Here is a 17,975-nt window from a genome sequence, read left to right as displayed (position 1 = left end):
GGTGTGATGACTCTCCAGGCCATGATGAGAGAAATTATGAGAAAAATGGATGAACAAAGGAATGGAATAGAAAACAAAATTGCTGAACAAATGAATAAACAAAGGGAAGACATGAAAGAACATCTATCTATAATTCCAGCAATCTGTGTGTGTGTGTCTGTGTCTGTGACTGCTGTTTCTCGACAACTGCTGGTCCGATCTAATTGAAACTTGCCAACTACATTGCTGGGGACCTGTGGATGTGCCTTTTCAAGGTTTGATATTAATCGGACAAGTGGTTCCCAAGTTATGGCCATTTATTTACCAAACCAATGACAGGACACGGTGCTATGACATCACGATTGACGTCACAATTCTTTTTTTTTGTTGTTTTTTTTGCACGTACGACCACGCACGTACGGGCACTTGAGAGCGAAGGAACGGCCTGTGTGGTTGTTGTTTCTGACAACAAATTGGTTGTTGTTTCTGGGAAGGGAATCGCGGTTTGAAATTTTTTTTTTTTTTGCACGCACGGCCACGCACTAGTCTATCTATAATTCCAGCAATGTGTGTGTGTGTGTGTGTGTGTGTGTGTGTGTGTGTGTGTGTGTGTGTGTGTGTGTGTGTGTGTGTGTGTGTGTGTGTGTGTGTGTGTGTGTGTGTGTCTGTGACCGCTGTTTCCCGACAACTACTGGTCCGATCTAATTGAAACTTGCCAGGTATATTGCTGGGGACCTGAGGATGTGCCTTTTCAAAGTTTGATATTAATCGGACAAGTGGTTCCCAAGTTATGGCCATTTATTTACCAAACCAATGACAGGACACGGTGCTTTGACGTCATGATTGACCTCACAATTCTGTTTTTTTTTTTTGCACGTACGGCAATGCACGTGGGGGCACGCACATACAGCAATGCACGTACGGGCACGTACTAGTATGAATAAAAGGCAGGAAATGCTTATACGATCGGAAAACACAATTAATGAACAAAAGAATAACATAAAGGGAATGATTGAAAGGAATAAAAGAACAAGTGAATTGAAGGGACAGGTTGATGGAATGGAAGACAGAATTGTTGAACAAAGGAATGAAATGGGGAAGGGGGGGAGTGAGTTGGTTGGATCAACAAATAAAAGAATTTACAAAGTAAATGAAGACCTGGAAGGCGATCACGCTTGTGTGGATGCCAGAATGCAAGAGCAGGTAGAGAAATTGGGATTTTGTCAGCGCCAGGGTGGCAGTTTAGTGAAAGAGTTGAAAACTCACGTAACAGAACAAGAGCAGGTGTTAGTTGGTAAAGACTTGTGGGGGCCACAATTGATTGGAGAAAGGATGGATGAGATTTTACTGGAGCGGCTGAATGCTTGGGACAATACCATCGAAGGAGAGGTGGTAGAACCACACGTTTCTGTTGTTCTCAAGGGTGACATTGATGGTTCTGTTGAGACTACGCTTGGGCTGACTGACTCATACAGAGCCAGCAGTGAAGTCAAACTGGACTTGCTACACTTTGGCATTGGGGATCTTACTGAAAAGGGTCGAGCAGATTTGGCAGAACCAATGTTTGAATCATTTGCAGAACATGTAGTGGAGGAGAGCGACAGGTAGGTTGACATGCTAAGTACCAAACAGGTGGCTGATCTTGAAACAATCGAAAGTGAGCTTGCTGATGTAAACTCTGGAGAGAGAATCGCCCTATTTGAAAAAATGCAAGGTGATTTAACAATCACAAATGGACTTCAAGAGGAAGAGCAGGATGCTTGTCAACTGAACAAGTGGGGAAGTGATGATTTTGAGGGGAATTTGCAGAACCAATCCCAGAGTTCAGATCCTGATAATTGTTGTGAAGGCCAATTACTCACTGTTTGTGAACCTTGTGGAAGTGATGCCAAGGCAGAAGGATTTGACGAGTCTGGTGCTTCTCGCTGTTGTAAGGCAGATGGAAGAGGTGTTGTTGAGAGTGGATCAACAGAAATGTTTTTTGATGATTGTACAGTAGGGAGTGACACATTGGATACTGTAAAGAGAAATGACATTGAAGTTGCGAAGGTGCTGGATGAGGAAAGTGATCTTCCTGAAACATTGCTTTCTGAACTTGGCACTCACAGAGAGGCAAATCTTGAAGTTTACTTTGTTGAGCCAATATTGGAACAATCCTAAGAGAGATGTGTTGAGGAAGAGAGTTGAGCAAGAGGCTCATCTTGATTCAAACCAAAATGAGTCGGTTGCAGGCTTTGAAGAGAAAATGCCCCCACTTGGTGTGAATGTAGAGGATTCTCGTGATGAAGATGATGCTCAGCATTTTTTATTGGATGAACTTGCATCTGCTGATGTACCCTAAGAATCCTTTCCAGATGTCAGTCCGATAGATTCATCAGCGAGGGATAATGAGGAGAAACAGCTGGATGAATTGCATGATGAAGGTGAATTGCCAAATACTGGACTTTTTGGCAATGAGAACCATGCTGAACTTTATGAGGGACTTTGTCAGTCTTCTTTCGATCCAGTGGTTGAAAAGGATACTCCAGAAATTGTACCACTTGAGAAGGAGTTTGAAGTTGAGGAATGTATAATGGGGAGTGAACTATTGGATGATGATTGTTGGATTGGAGGCAATAATGAGATGGATGAGATGAGCTTTCTAAGGAGTCTGTCTGAGGTGAGCGTTTGCGAAGAGGCAAATTGGGAGACAGATTTGGCAGAACCCCTGTTTCTTTGGCTGGCTGATGAATATGCCCATAATGGAATGGTACACCACCATGACTGCCAACCTTTGGGGGCTGGCCCCATCCTACCAACTGGACTACCAGTGGAGATGGTTAGCAGCCATGAACCACCGTACCTCAAAACACACGTGGCTCTGATGGTGACAGTGTGTTTGGTCCTGCTCAGTTTTGGATTCCTTGTGGCCGGATTTTACCGATTCGCCTGGCCCACTCAACAGCAATGCTCCAAAAAAGTCTGGTTAAAGATCCAAAGGACATCTATGGTGATGGCGTTCATGTTAACCATAGTAGCTGTTTGTCTGGCCTTTGTCTATCATGGATGGTGGAGTACGGTTGCCAGTGTCCATGCATACCTGGGAATTATTGTTCTCATACTGGTTGTAAGTCAGCCAATCATGGCCTTACTCCACCGTCAACCGAGCGCACCCAAGAGATACATTTTTAACTCGGTCCACTGGGCTGTGAGAATGTCTGCCTGGATTATAGCTGTGGCCACAGTTGTTTCTGGAGAAGGATGCAGGCATCGATCAGGAGTGGATGTGAAAACTTTCGATCGACCACATCCTGGAGGAGGATGCAAGCTTCTGAGAATAGAGGAAAGAACTTTGGATCTACCAGATCTTGGAGGAGGATATAGGATTCTGGGAGTGGATGAAGTCAAGAACCGAATAGTTGAAAAGGGAGGGGGGGGGCAAAGAAGTCATAAGTCAAGTGACTTGTTTTTGGACTGTGGGCACCACAACTGGAAGTGCCCCCACCATCTTGGTTTTACGGTACCTCCTCGCTGCCTAGTTGAGGATCACACATGTGTGTAATAACATTTAAGCCATGGTCTTGCAGGGTTGAAATGAAAGATTGATTATTGGGTTTATGTGTGATTGCATGGGTGATGGTTCACATTGATCCATGTCACTAACCTGTACAGAAAGACAGGGCCCATGGAAATTTGGGTGAGGTAAATCGGGATGGCTCTGCAGGAAACGTTGGGTATTGTGGCATCCACCGGGGAACGCAGTCTTTGGAAGGGAGTTGTACAAATGTTAATTAATTTTTTTTGGTTGAGGTTTTGTCTCTTGCGGTAGATTTTTGCATGTGCTTTCTGACTTTTTCTACTTGGCCCAGGAGTTAGGAGCGAGGAACGAAAAGTTTGCAGATATTTGAATTGTTGTGTTGGGTGTAGAACGTTAAGAAGACTAGGTAAGTTAACTGCAGCTCGTTTCCCACAGCTCCTAATTTATTTCATCGGCTAATTAGGTGTGTCAGTAAGCGGTAAGAATTGTAACGCCTACATTGAACCTTGCAAGAGATATGGTTCTGGGAGGGGGGGGGGTGCTGTGTTATGTTTGTGGGGTAGATGGAGGAACTTCATAGTAAAGGTAGGATTGTATAGTGTAGCATGGTCCATAGATGAGAAGGAAACATCTCAATGTAAATTAAGTCGGGAAAACTGTCAGCTTAAGATTGTTATGCATCACTACATAACTGGGGGTGGTGATGTGTTAATTGGGTATGGATTAAGGCTAATTTCTCCGAGTATGTGATTTCCCCTGCGATCTTTTCCTACATTTTTGCATTTACAAAGCCGGCTGTAAAAAGGAACACCGCTTTTACAACAGCAACCGGCAAGTCACGACCCCGAGTCTTTTGATTGGTCGATGGGACGTAAGATAAGAGGGCATGATCAGAGAGGAGGGAGTTGGTGGGAGGTACGCAGTGGAGACGGAAGAGTCTCACTTGCTGGCTTCTCCTTGATTCTCAAAGAAGGTTGCGTGATTCTCAGGTTCGTGCTGTGTGAATTTGCTCGTATGCCGGAGCAAGACGCCAGCCATTACTGTTCGGCTGAGTCATGAAGTAGTACGTTTGTGAGGCAGAGAGAAGAAGAGGAGAATGTCTCCAAGCAATAACTCGGCATTTTCCCCGTTTTGTGTTCGAGGAGTAAGGTGAGCCATTGTGGCTTGCGGACCTGGTGTTACAAGCAGAGCGGGGTCAGCATATTCATTCGTGAGAAGAAGCTGCACGGCGGTTGGTGAGCCCTTGTGTTGAATACCACCGTACTAATTACCTTATTTATGTTTCTTACACAGAGAGAGAGGTTTGGTACCATTTTGGGTGCGGTTTCCCACGCGGGACGACACGGTTCCATCGCTGAGCTCATAAAAGATCATCTCTGGACACCCAGCTAAGTGCCAGAATAAAAGAAGGGATTTTATTTTATTTTATCTTCCCCCCTTGTCTGTTTCTGTATCTGCGTGGAGGTGCCTTGAAATTAGCTCTCGGTTACCTCAAGTTACATTACCTCATGCTTTGAATTATTTTCATTATAAATATTTGATTTATGTTCATTAAACCCCTATTTATGAAAGTCGCTCGTGTCTGTCCATTCATTGTGGGTTTGAGTATAAACCCTTGTGCTTCCGTCTGGTTCGTGCTTTGCCGCCCTCCATCCCACGCACGCTATAATCTCCAAGGATCAAGTGTTCTCCAACAAGGTAGAATCATTCGGCCACCTGTCCAGGTCGGTGTTAACCGCCCGTCCATGACAACTGGGTCAAGGGTGGGAATTGACTTAATCCCCTGGACACAGCAGCATGTATAAATCTTGTATACCACTTGGACTTGTATTAAGCTGAGTCTTCGAGTATGGTAAGATTTTGTTTGTGACATCTACTTGCTATTTTGAGATTAGTAAGAAACAGTCAGATAATTACAAATAAATAAATATGAAGTATAAACCTCATAGCTCCATTTGAAGATTGCAATTGTGACTTGTTCTGAGAAGTTAAACTTCACCTCTTATCTCATGGAAAACATTTCAATTTGATTCCATTGTCTGCAAGAAAGTAGTCAATACAAGAAACGTGTTTGCAATTAAAATTGAAATACTCTTGCACATAATCCTGCAGATGCGATTTTTCTTTGCACACTCCACTCATTGTCTGACCTTGCCACAAATTTATAGGACATCACACATTTGTTGGAAGATGTCTGTGCTTCCTTCTGATGAAATTTGTACCTCTGTGAGGAAATTCCCGTGACATAACATTTTAATCAATTGATTGAATCGAATGTCACCCTGGCATTGGAATTTTTCACTGGACCAGTTACCTACACCACCGAAAGTGTACGGAGGTTATGTTTTCACCCCTGTCTGTCTGTTTGTCTGTGAACAGGATACTTCAAAGAAGTTGTGGATGGATTCAGACGAAATTTGGTGGAGAGGTTGGGTGTGTGACAAGGGAGAAATTATTAGATTATGGTGAAGATCCTGATCTGGACACGAGAATTTTTAAAGCGATTCTTCATCATTGAATGATCAGGCCAAAAACGATATTGTTACGGAACCGGGATTTGAGTTTCACCACGAGGGGAAGCACTGGAGTTCCTCCCGAACACCTGGTCTTGACGTCACCGGGCATGGATAACTCTGTGCACTGGCGGGTTGTGATGCAACCATGAGCGTCAATTGGTCCTGCCAATCGGGCAGAGTTACACGACTTCGTGTGATACCTTTTGTCTAAATGGCTGCACCAAGGGGGGTCTCATGGCCTCGATACGTACACTCTAACTCACCGGATCAGGTGCAGCCGAGCAGAGCTGTGAGTATGCACTGGCTAATCAGAGCAAATTAAGTGGAGCAGAACTTCCCAGCTGTACTGCGTGTGGACTTTGCTGGACCAATTGGGAAAATAATCTAGGAACTGGGTACATTTATAACACAAACAATTAATTACAATATATGAAGCAAAAGGACATGCAAGTATTTACAAAGAACAAAGAAGGACACGGTGCAGAACTACACCGATATAAATAACTTCTACAATCTTATCTTTACCAAGATGGGCGCCATTAGAAATATACCCCAAGGAAGGTTAGAGAGCAAAGAAAGATGAGCAGTCGAGGTGTTTGCGACCTCTATTTTACCTGGTGTGGCCGACGGACCAATGCTTCCCAGTCACTTTTGAGGGGGAGGAGGAAATGTCTTGGTGCATGGTCAGAGGAGGTGCAAAATGAGGGGTGCAATGAGGTGCAAAGAAGAAAAATGGAAAGAGGAGTGTGTCTGTGGGGTCGCTCTTAAAAGAACGTTTGTCGGGACTTGCTCTCGCCGATTGCTCATTTGTGTCAACAGCAGACAAGACGGAAAACAAATAAGAACGCGTGAGAAGATAGCCTAATAATGAAGTGTCAGGAAGTCTGCAAGTGTAACTGCTAATGGTTTGATAACTGTGATTGGTCTGGTGTTTGGTTCGTTCACCTACCCAGCGCTCCGCTCCGCCTGCTCCGTTCCCTAGCTCCATCTGCCTGTTCAGCTCCACCTTTCACCCCGTACCACTGACCAAGCCCAAAGCATCTCTTGCCTGTCTCTTTCCTCCCCATTGCAGGGCATTTTATAGTTGTTTAGTGAGTGTGGAGCCTAAAGGCAGATCAGGATGGGTGGTAGGCATTCCCACATGTCTTCATTGGTGCACGGACGCTTCCCCAAGTGTTGGCCTCACCCACGCAAGGACTTGGCGGAAGAAATGGTCTCATTCGCTTCTGAACTCGGTCACGTGATGGAGCTCCGAGGCTTTGACTTTAACATGGGGCAAGGATATCTGATGGCACCCTCCAACCACAAACATGCGCTGGACACCAAATGAGGGCCGTTATCAAGTGGAGTATGAGGGCTATCCATACAACGTCAAGCGGATGCTCGTGCACACTTGTGCTTCACACTACACACCAGAACGTTCCAAGCACAAGCATCTGTAGTGGTATGTGGCATCCATTGTTCCCTGGCAGTGGTGGGTGTCTGTGGTGGTGACTGTGGTTGTGGCATTTGTAGGGGCGAGTTTTGAAGTGGTGGTTGAGTCATCGTCACAGTGAGTTTTGATGGAGGTGGTTGTCATCCTGGCGGTTGTGGCTGTGAATGGTGAAGGTAAGCGAGCTTGGATTGATGTAGGGATTTTTATAAAGGCGTTGTAGTGGTTGTACGGATGTTGTAGTGTTGTGGTCGGAGTCTGAAGAAGGTCTGTGGTGAGCGGTTGTTTGGTAATGGTGTGAGGTTTGAACACGGAATGGTGCACATCGGCACATGAGCTACCTGTTGCTGTGGCTTGTGGCGTGCATGCATGCATGACGGACAGGCCATGTGCTTGATGTCATGGACAAATAATACAGAATGGGATTAAAGGCCTACCTAAAAGCCCATGGAATGCATTTTGTCCCATGAACCCACTAAACATAAGAGAAGGGCCATCTATAATGGATACTAATGAAATAACTGTCTTATGACTGCTATGTGTTGTGTGCTGTTGCCTTGGGGAGTGACGGTTTCGCAGAACCACAACAATGTATCGCACGATATCTCAAAAAGTTGTGGACAGGTTGGGTGTGTGACAAGGAAGAATTGATTTAATTTTGGTGAAGATCGGATAATTACCCTGCGCTCACAAAGCAAAAGGCAGGGTTAAGCGATCAGTAGCGTATGTACGGCGTACGATTGTGTCTGCATTTTGTTAAAAGCGTACAACAAAAACCTTCAGTGGAGGAAATTGAAACTTTACCACATGTTACCTGACCATGTGATTTAGTGGTCACTCTTTTGAGGTGAACATCAGCCAATTTTCTAAAATTGTCCATTTTCATTTGAATGGCTAGAAATTTGAAGAGGATCTGCATATCAAGTCACTGAATTCAATCGCAAACTATTTATGAAGTCAACATCGGCCAAATTTCTGAAATCCTCAATTTTCATCCGATTGACGAGAAATTTGAACAGGATTTTAATAAAAATGACCATCACGTGTCACGTGGTCTGGCAGCCATATTGGATCTCAGGGAAAATCTTTGAAAATATTTGAAGGAGAAATTGCTTAACCTATCAATGCAAAATTAAACGAAATGATCAACTACCCATGGGGAATATGGTTTGATAAAGATGATGTCATTGGCTTTGTGATCTGACAACCATGTTGGGTCAAAGGAAAAAAAACACCCAAAAACCTTAAAAAAACAAGAGTTTCCTCGCACAAAGTCCTTCTTAAGACTGTGTGAGGTATGCATTCCATGAATACCATCTAGTTTTGCAACGATTCTTTACCATTGAGTGATAGAGCTAAAACCAATACAATATATCTAGAATATTGTGTGCAGTTTTGGTCACCACAATTCAGGAAGACAATAGATGCCAAAGAGAGGGTTCACCGCAGGGCTACTAGATTGATTCTGGGCCAAGCTCGACTCAGCTATGAGGAGTAAGCTGAAGGAGATAGGGCTTTGTACAATATAAAGGAGGCGGTTACGAGGATATATGATAGAGATGTTTAAGATAATGAAAGGTAGAGATAAAATAAGTGCAGATGAATTATTCAACAGAGTAGACAGTGATAGGACCAGGGGGCCATAGCCTGAGAGTAAAGAAGAGGAGAGTTACGATGGTAGTAAGGGAGGGGACTTTTACCCAAAGAGGAGTTAATGCATGGAATGGTCTCCCTGGAAAGGTAGTGACAGCAGAAACAGTGGATAAGTTTAAATTGGAATTAGATAGGTACCCGGAAGTTATGGAGAGAGAGGGGTCTGGGGATGTTGATCGGACTTTTAGGTAGTATCAGCATTGATGGGTAATTGTGTGCATGTGTACAGAGTACTGTTGGTGGGGGTCTCATCAAGGGGTGTTGTGTGGTTGATGTGTGTTTTTAACCAAGCCCATGCCTGCCGCCTCCCCTGAGAGGAGGAGGAGGGGGGGAATACAAAAACTACAAAAACTTAAAAGAAGTAAATAAAAAAATATATTTGCATTTTTTTTTCTTTGGATCTAGTGTTGATAAATTAGTATGGTGTTCATGCAGGCATGATAGCCTGAATGGTCTCCACCTGTGTCTGTTTTCCTTGTATAACACAATGTCTCAAAAAGTTGTGGACGAGTTATGACAAAACTTGGTGGATGAGTTGGCTGTTGACAAGAACAAGCCAATTCGATTTTGGTTCAGGTACGGATCCAGAACCGGCCCATCAGTAGGATACAAAATGTAAACTGTGCAGCCTGATGGAGGGATGCATTCTACTGAGTACCGTTGTAGTTCCTTCTGCTCTCAACCCTTCTACACTCCCCAGCTCTTCCAGAATGCGTGTTCTTCCAGCAAAGCCCCCCGCTGCTCCCCCCTCCACCCTCTTAAAACTCCAAAATGTAGGCTTACCGCACACCTCCACTCTTGTTTTTCTTTTTAGAAGGCTGTTCAATCCCATCCTCCCAGCCACCGCTTCACGCAGGTGGTGCAATAACACCCCCACCCAATCGCTACCCGCAATATTTTCTACCATTAACGACCCAACCCAACTCCACTCTGTTATACTTGCAGGTCACCGTCCCTCCACTTCTGTTAGCTCAAGCCTTTGCTTGTTGTTTCAACTGCGGCACTACTGCCACTACGCTCACATTTTACCATGTCACATTGTTACCGTGACTCTCAATTGTGAATGCAAAGAAATAAGCGTTGAATGCTAGCCTCATGACATCACAATGCAAATTCTTAAGCATGACACATCCACAAGAACCACAGATGCAAGGACATCCATTCATTTGATGACGCAAAGTCACAACAGATGATGTGCGTGCAGAATGATATAGACAGAGGGGGTTGTGGTTTTGCTCTGAGTAAGACGAACATAGCTCACGGAACATATGAATGTTCAAAAGTATTGCAAAGCACAAGTTGAGGGTAAAAACTTTTCAACATCACTGTTCTCTTCTCGTAACGTGCAGTGCCAAAAGTTACACTTTTGTAGGCAAGGTAACTTCTCTAAGCTGCAGCTGATAACATGTTACCCCTGCCACCAAAGGTGGTTTTTCACCCCTGTCTGTCTGTTTGTTACTTACAATTTTGAAGATTTGCAAGTATATTGCTTGGTCTTGTCTGTGATTCTGTCTGATTGTCTGGATGTACGTCAATCGCTTACATGTCACATTTTTACTCCGACCTTCACAAAACTTCACCACCTGGTTGAGGTAGTGACAATCTTGAAGCCCGTTGTTGAGGTCAATAGGTCAAGGTCACAAATGGTCAATTTTCAACTAATTCACATGGTAATCCATGTAAATACTGTATAAAAAACTGAAAAACATAGGTGGATGGTGAACCCTCGTTGCGGTGAAGTCTTGCTCGAACCCTGTATGTCGATTAATTACGTACTGTTTGAACAAGAGTTGAGTTGTGAGTACGTCTATTAATTACTTTTTATTGGACCTTGACTGCATTCATTAATTACCTCTATAAATTACAGACTACTGGAGCATACACTACATGGCCAAAAGTATGAGGACACCTGCTTGTCCAACATCTCATTCCAAAATCATGGGCATTAATATTGAGTTGGTCCCCCCTTTTCTGTGATAACAGCCTCCACTCTTCTGGAAAGGCTTTCCACTCGATATTGGAACATTGCTGTGGGGATTTGCTTCCATTCAGCCACAAGAGCATGAGTAAGGTCGGGCACTGATGTTGGGCGATGAGGTAGGGCTCACAGACAGCATTCCAATTCATCCCAAAGGTGTTCGATGGAGTTGAGGTCAGAGCTCTGTGCAGGCCAGTCAAGTTCTTCCACACCGATCTTGACAAACCATTTCTGCATGGACCTTGCTTTGTGCACGGGTGCAATGTCATGCTGAAACTGGAAAGGGCCTTCCCCAAAGTGTTACCACAAAGTTGGAAGCACAGAATCATATAGAATGTCAGTGTATGCTGTAGTGTTAAAATTTCCCTTCACTGGAACAAAGGGGCCTTGCTCGAACCATGAAAAACAGACCCAGACCATTATTCCTCCTCCACCAAACTTTACAGTTGGCACTATATATTTGGGCAGGTGGCATTATTCCTGGCATCTGCCAAACCCAGATTCTTCCGTCAGACTGCCAGATGGTGAAGCGTGATTCATCACTCCAGAGAATGCGTTTCCACTCACATCCAATGACAGTGAGCTTTACACCACTCCAGCCGACGCTTGGCATTGCGCGTGGTGATCTTCGGCTTATGTGCGGCTACTCGGCCAGGGAAATCCATTTCATGAAGCTCTCTATGAACAGTGCTTGTGCTGATGTTGCTTCCAGAGCCAGTTTGGATCTCAGTCGTGAGTGTTGCAACCGACGACACACGATTTTTCCACGCAACGCACTTCAGCACTCTGCAGTCCCGTTCTGTGAGCTTGTGTGACCTACCACTTCGCGGCTGAGCTATTGTTGCTCCAAGACGTTTCCACTTAACAATAACAGCACTTACAGTTGACTCACAGGGCAGAAATTTGATGAACTGACTTGTTGGAAAGGTGGCATCCTATGACGGTGCCATGTTGAAAGTCACTGAGCTATTCAGTATGGCCCATTCCACTGCCAATGTTTGTCTATGGAGATTGCATGGCTGTGTGCTTGATTTTATACACCTGTCAGCAAAGGGTGTGGCTGAAATAGCCAAATCCACTATTTAGAAGGGGTGTCTGCATATTTTTGGCCATGTCGTATACCTTTTAGATATGGAGACTTTTAGAGCCCTTACACCTCCCTGGCGGGATATGCAGCAAAGGAGCTCTTTGGCTGTCAGGAACCAAATGGTTGAAAGGGGGCGGGGGGAGGGGGTGGGTGAAGAAGTCATAAGTCGGGTGACTTGTTTTTGGACTGCGGGCACCACAGCCAGAAGCGCCCCCACCATCTTGGTTGTACGGTACCTCCCCGTTGCCTAATTGAGGATCACACATGTGTTTAATAACATTTAAGCCATGGTCTTGCAGCGTTGGAATGAATGATTGATTATTGGGTTTATGTGTGAGTGTGTGCGGGGAAGGACTACCCGATCCATATCACCAACCTCGACCAGGAAGGCAGGGCCCGCAGCAATTTGGATTAGATAAATTGGGATGGCTCCGCAGGTAACGTTGGGTATTGTGGCATCCACCGGGGAACACAGTCTTTAGATGGGGGTTATACAAACGTGAATGAGTTTTTGCTCCAGGTTTTCTCTGTTTCGGTATATTTTTGTGTTGTCTGACATTTTCTACCCACCCCAAGAGTTAGGAGTGAGGAACCAAGAGTTGTAAATATTTGAATTGTTATGGTTCCCTTTGTGTACAGCCTTTTTTGGCTGCTGGGTGCATCATCGGTTAGGGGCGCAGCTATGCCGCTGATGCAGTGCCCCTATTACCAGTACACTGGTGCTCATTTCTCCGATCTCGGAAGGATGACAGGCTCAGTCAACCTCCTGGTGATAATTCAGCAGTTAACGGGGCTTAAACTCAGGACCCTATGATCCCAAGGCACCACCCTTACCGCTAAGCCAATACCAGGCTCATTGTTATGGTTAAGTTGTGTTGTACAATAAGGAGAACAGTTAAGTTAACGATGGCTCACTTCTCACAACTTCTACTAATTTATTTCGTAGCCTAATTCGGTGTGAGTCGGTGAGTGGAAAGGCTGGAATAGTAATAGGGGGAGGGGGGGCTGTGTTATGTTTGTGGGGTAGATGGAGGAATTTCATAATACAGGAAGGATTGCATTGTGCAGCATAGTCCATGGATGAGGAGTAGGAGACATCTTGATGTAAAATAAGTCGGGAAAACTGTGAGCTTAAGTTGTTATGTGACACCACATGGGGCAATTAATGCCCCCAAACCATTAAAACCTCAAGACCCTTGAAAGACACTTTAGACCACTTTTACCTTGAAGACACATCAGGCACCTTTAGATTGTTTCACCATTTAGACCTTTTATACCCTTTAGACCAGGGGTCAGGAACGTGTGGCTCGCGAGCCAGGTGTGGCTCTTTTGATGATTGCATCTGGCTCGCAGATAAAATTGGAGTTTGAAACTTGGAAAGCCCAATATTTCTCGCAGAAGCTTTACCTATAGTTTGAATGGTGTCGTGCTTCATTCACGTGCAGGGCTGAACTTGGCAGAAGGAGAGAAGAAAAAACACCTCCGAATTGTCTGAAGCGGTTTTTGTTTCGTCCAGTCATGCGGCCGACGCGAGTAGTGATTTCGGTTCCTCCAATGACGTGCCGCCGCCGAGACGCGTCACGGAATTCATCTCGACCAATCACGCGCCACCGCTGAGGCGACTCGTGATTTCGGTTCCTCCAATGACGTGCCGCCGCCGAGACGTGTCACGGAATTCATCTCGACCAATCACGCGCCACCGCTGAGGCGACTCGTGATTTCGGTTCCTCCAATGATGTGCCGCCGCCGAGACGCGTCACGGAATTCATCTCGACCAATCACGCGCCACCGCTGAGGGGACAGCATCCCAGAGTCGGCCGGCCGCGCCGCACCTCTCGAGTATGTCAGCCCGTGCACAGGCCAGCCAGACTCACTTGGGTCAACATCTCCCTCTCTCTCATTTGCTCAAAGCTAACCCTTCGACGAAGAAGATGGCGAAAAGAAAAAAAGATGAGGAGTATCGTACATTTCAGGATGAATGGGCCGAAGAATTCACCTTTGTGGAGAGAGCAGGTTCTGTGGTGTGTCTAATTTGCAATGACAAAATTGCATCGATGAAACGGTCGAATATAAAGTGGCACTTCGACACGCGCCATGCTACCTTTGCATCAAAATACCCTGCGGGAGACAGCAGAAAGAAAGCGTGCCAAGAGCTACTGAGCAGGGTGCAAGCCAGCCAGCAGCAACTCCGCGTATGGACCCGGCAAGGTGACTATAATTCCGCCAGCTTTGCTGGATCTTTCGCAATAGTGAGGAACGGAAAACCATTCACAGATGGCGAGTATGCAAAAACGTTCATGCTGGATGTAGCCAATGAACTTTTTGATGATCTTCCGAACAAAGACAAGATAATTAAACGGATACAAGACATGCCTCTGTCGGCAAGAACTGTTCATGATCGTACCATCATGATGGCAAACCAAGTGGAGGAAACGCAAGTGAAGGACATAAATACAGCGCCGTTCTTTTCCCTGGCTTTGGATGAGTCAACAGACGTAAGCCATTTGTCGCAGTTCAGTGTGATTGCAAGATATGCTGCTGGTGATGCACTGCGCGAAGAAAGTCTTGCTGTTCTGCCAATAAAAGGGTCCACAAGAGGTGAGTATTTATTCAAGTCTTTCATGGAGTTCGCTCAAGAAAAAAATCTATGAATGGATAAACTTATCTCGGTGTGTATTGATGGTGCTCCGTGTATGGTGGGGAAAAACAAAGGATTTGTGGCGCTTCTCCGTGAACATGAAAATAGACCCATCCTAAGTTTCCATTGCATTCTACACCAGGAGGCACTTTGTGCTCAGATGTGTGATGGGCAGCTTGGCGAAGTGATGTCGCTGGTCATTCATGTGATCAACTTTATTGTTGCCCGAGCCTTAAATGGTCGCCAGTTTAAAACACTGCTGGATGAAGTTGGAAATAACTATCACGGTCAGCTTCTGCACAGCAATGTGCGTTGGTTGTCAAGAGGGAAGGTGCTTAGCCGTTTTGCGGCTTGCCTGAACGAAATCCGGACTTTCCTTGAAATGAAAGGGATTGAGCATCCTGAGCTAGCCGAAACTGAGTGGCTCCTCAAGTTTTACTATCTCGTGGATATGACTGAACATCTGAACCAGCTCAACGTGAAAATGCAAGGCATTGGAAATACAGTGTTATCCCTTCAACAAGCCGTGTTTGCTTTTGAAAACAAGCTGGAGCTCTTTATCATGGATCTTGAAACAGGTCGTTTACTACATTTTGAAAAACAGACAATTTAAAGATGCATGCACAGCAAGTGAGCCCACTCAAAACTTTGATCTCCACCAGTTAGCTGGCTGGCTTCACATCCAGTCTCCTACAGTCATTCAAAGCACGCTTTGGAGAATTTCGTGAGCACACTCGTCTTTTTAAGTTCATCACCCATCCAAACGAGTGTTCACTGAACACAGCCGACCTGAGTTACATTCCTGGTGTCTCCGTCAGAGATTTTGAAGGAGAAGTGGCTGACCTGAAGGCCTCAGACATGTGGGTGAATAAGTTCAAGTCACTGAATGAAGATTTGGAAAGAATCACACGACAGAAAGCGGAGTTGGCGAGCAAGCACATGTGGACAGAAATGAAAAAACTTCAACCCGAAGACGAGCTGATTATCAAAACTTGGAACGCGCTTCCTGTCACATACCTCACACTGCAGCGTGTGAGTATTGCTGTATTGACCTTGTTTAGATCTACGTATGCATGTGAGCAGTCATTCTCACATCTTAAAAACATCAAGTCCAACCTACGATCACGTCTAACGGATGAAAGCCTCAACGCTTGCATGAATCTTAACCTCACCAAGTACCAACCAGACTACAAAGCCAGCAGCAAATCCATGCAGCACCAGAAGTCCCATTAATGGTGAGTATTATAACAACATTATTTAAAAGAATAAATTCAGAGGCTTATTATACTCACATTTAGTTGAATTCAGTCTTAAAATATATTATATGGCTCTCACTGAAATAGATTTCCAAATATTTTGCTTTAATGGCTCTCTGAGTCAAAAACGTTCCCGACCCCTGCTTTAGACCCTTAGAACCTTTAGACCTTTACACCTCTTAAGTTCCTTACACCTTTCAAACAGGTTAAACAGCTTGGACCCTTGACCATTTCGAGCTTTAGACCACTTGGACCTTTTTAGACCTGTTTTACATGCTTGAGAGATTCGACTCCTTTGCCCCCAGAGACACCAACTACTATTGGAATGTATCCTTTTGAGTGTTTAGACCATTAGACGTTAGACCATATAAAACCTTTTAGGTGCACACCACGCAAACATAGTCTTCTTGCAAAACACAGACTATATTTTTTTCAGCATGTAATGCGCAAACTCGACCCACCCATGGGGTGGGTACTCTGCTTGTAATATGTTGAATAATGATGAGTTGGAAAATAATTCCAACTCGTCATTTTTGATGGGCTTTTATACCAGTACTGTATATAAAATTGAAAAACACTGGTGGACGATGAACCCTCGTCAAGGTGAAGTCTTGGTCGTCCCCTGTGAGTCGGTCTATTAATTCTGTTTTATTGGACCTTGACCAAGTCTATTAATTAACTCTATTGGAACATACCTTTCAGACATGTAGACCTTTAGAACCCTTACACTTTGTAGACCTCAAAAGACCATTTAAAACCCTTTAAACCTTTTAGACCCCTTGGACCCTTTAGAACCTGTAAACCTTTCGTGACAGTTTGTAACCTTAAAAACCCCATAAGACACTATAGACCCCATTAGACATTCTGTCTGAGGAGCTCCTGTAATAACACTTGAGGTTCACCAGTCATAATCAAAAGCAGCACCCCCCCCCTCCCCATTGGTAAATCACCATAACAACAAGCTAAGAGCATGCAAAATATAATTACTTAATTAAATTTCTCTTTTGAACCCTTTTTTTCAGGTTCTGCTCATCTTGGTTAGTGGCATCGGGAAAAGTCCCACGTGGGCAAAGAGAAAACGGTTTAAATGACAAAAAATTTCACCCCATTATAATGAAATGAGATATTTTGGTGATTTTTTTTTTTTTTTTACCAAGACTCAGGAATTTTTCAATACATCAGAATGAAACTTACACAGCTTATTTGTAGGAATGTGTAATCCAAGTGTACTGTATAAAATCTGGTCAAAGCTCAAGGTCAATGCCATCTAAAACACCTATTAGGTGGCAGTTAGAAAATGTCTCAATCGAATTTGTAATGCACAACATTCCATCATGTAAAACACTTGATAGGTCAAATTTTCCAAATTACAAAATTGCTGCTTCCATGGCAACTATTGTTTATTTGGATATTGCAAGTATTGTGCTATGCACGATACATTTCTTGTTTGTGTCTGTGAACAGGATATCTCAAAAAGTTGTGGACGGATTCTGACGAAACTTGGTGGACAGGTTGGTGTGTGACGAGGACAAACTTGTTGCCCTCGCCAAAAGAGAGGGTATTGCATTTGGGTCCGTTTTTTTGTCTGTTTGTTCATGCATAACTTTCGTGTTTTTCTCCACAACCACTTGTCAGATGAAGACGAAATTTTCCCCAGAGGAGTGACTACTCATGTAGAATGTTGTAATGATAATTATGACGTCATAGGTCACATGGTGTGGCAGCCATGTTGGAAAAATAGAAAAACTTTGGACCTCTGCATCTCTGAAACCGCACCAAGGGAAAAATTGAAACTTGGCAAATGGCAAGTAATACTCATGTGGGGAATAAGTGATTTTTTTATGACATCATAATTGCATATGTAGAACAGATCTGATCAGTATGAAAATTTGAGGGTCAGCTAGGGATAAAATAGTCCA

General features: G+C 44.3%; 1 long non-coding RNA gene across 1 annotated transcript in view; it reads left to right on the top strand.

Moving 5' to 3' along the window:
* The window catches only part of LOC147030093 (uncharacterized), a 52,104-nt gene extending 46,646 nt beyond the window's left edge, over positions 1-5,458 (top strand). The window contains exon 3 of the long non-coding RNA XR_015056224.1: positions 4,790-5,458. This is a non-coding gene — a long non-coding RNA (uncharacterized LOC147030093). The remainder of the gene's footprint in view (positions 1-4,789) is intronic.
* The last annotated feature ends 12,517 nt before the right edge of the window (positions 5,459-17,975 follow it).

This window comes from Eptatretus burgeri, chromosome 3, assembly GCF_056783735.1.
Source record: "Eptatretus burgeri isolate ZD-2024b chromosome 3, Ebu_testis_v1, whole genome shotgun sequence".
NCBI lineage: Eukaryota > Metazoa > Chordata > Myxini > Myxiniformes > Myxinidae > Eptatretus > Eptatretus burgeri.
Note: the sequence above shows the minus strand (reverse complement) of the source record. Positions and strands in the feature narration are given on the sequence as shown.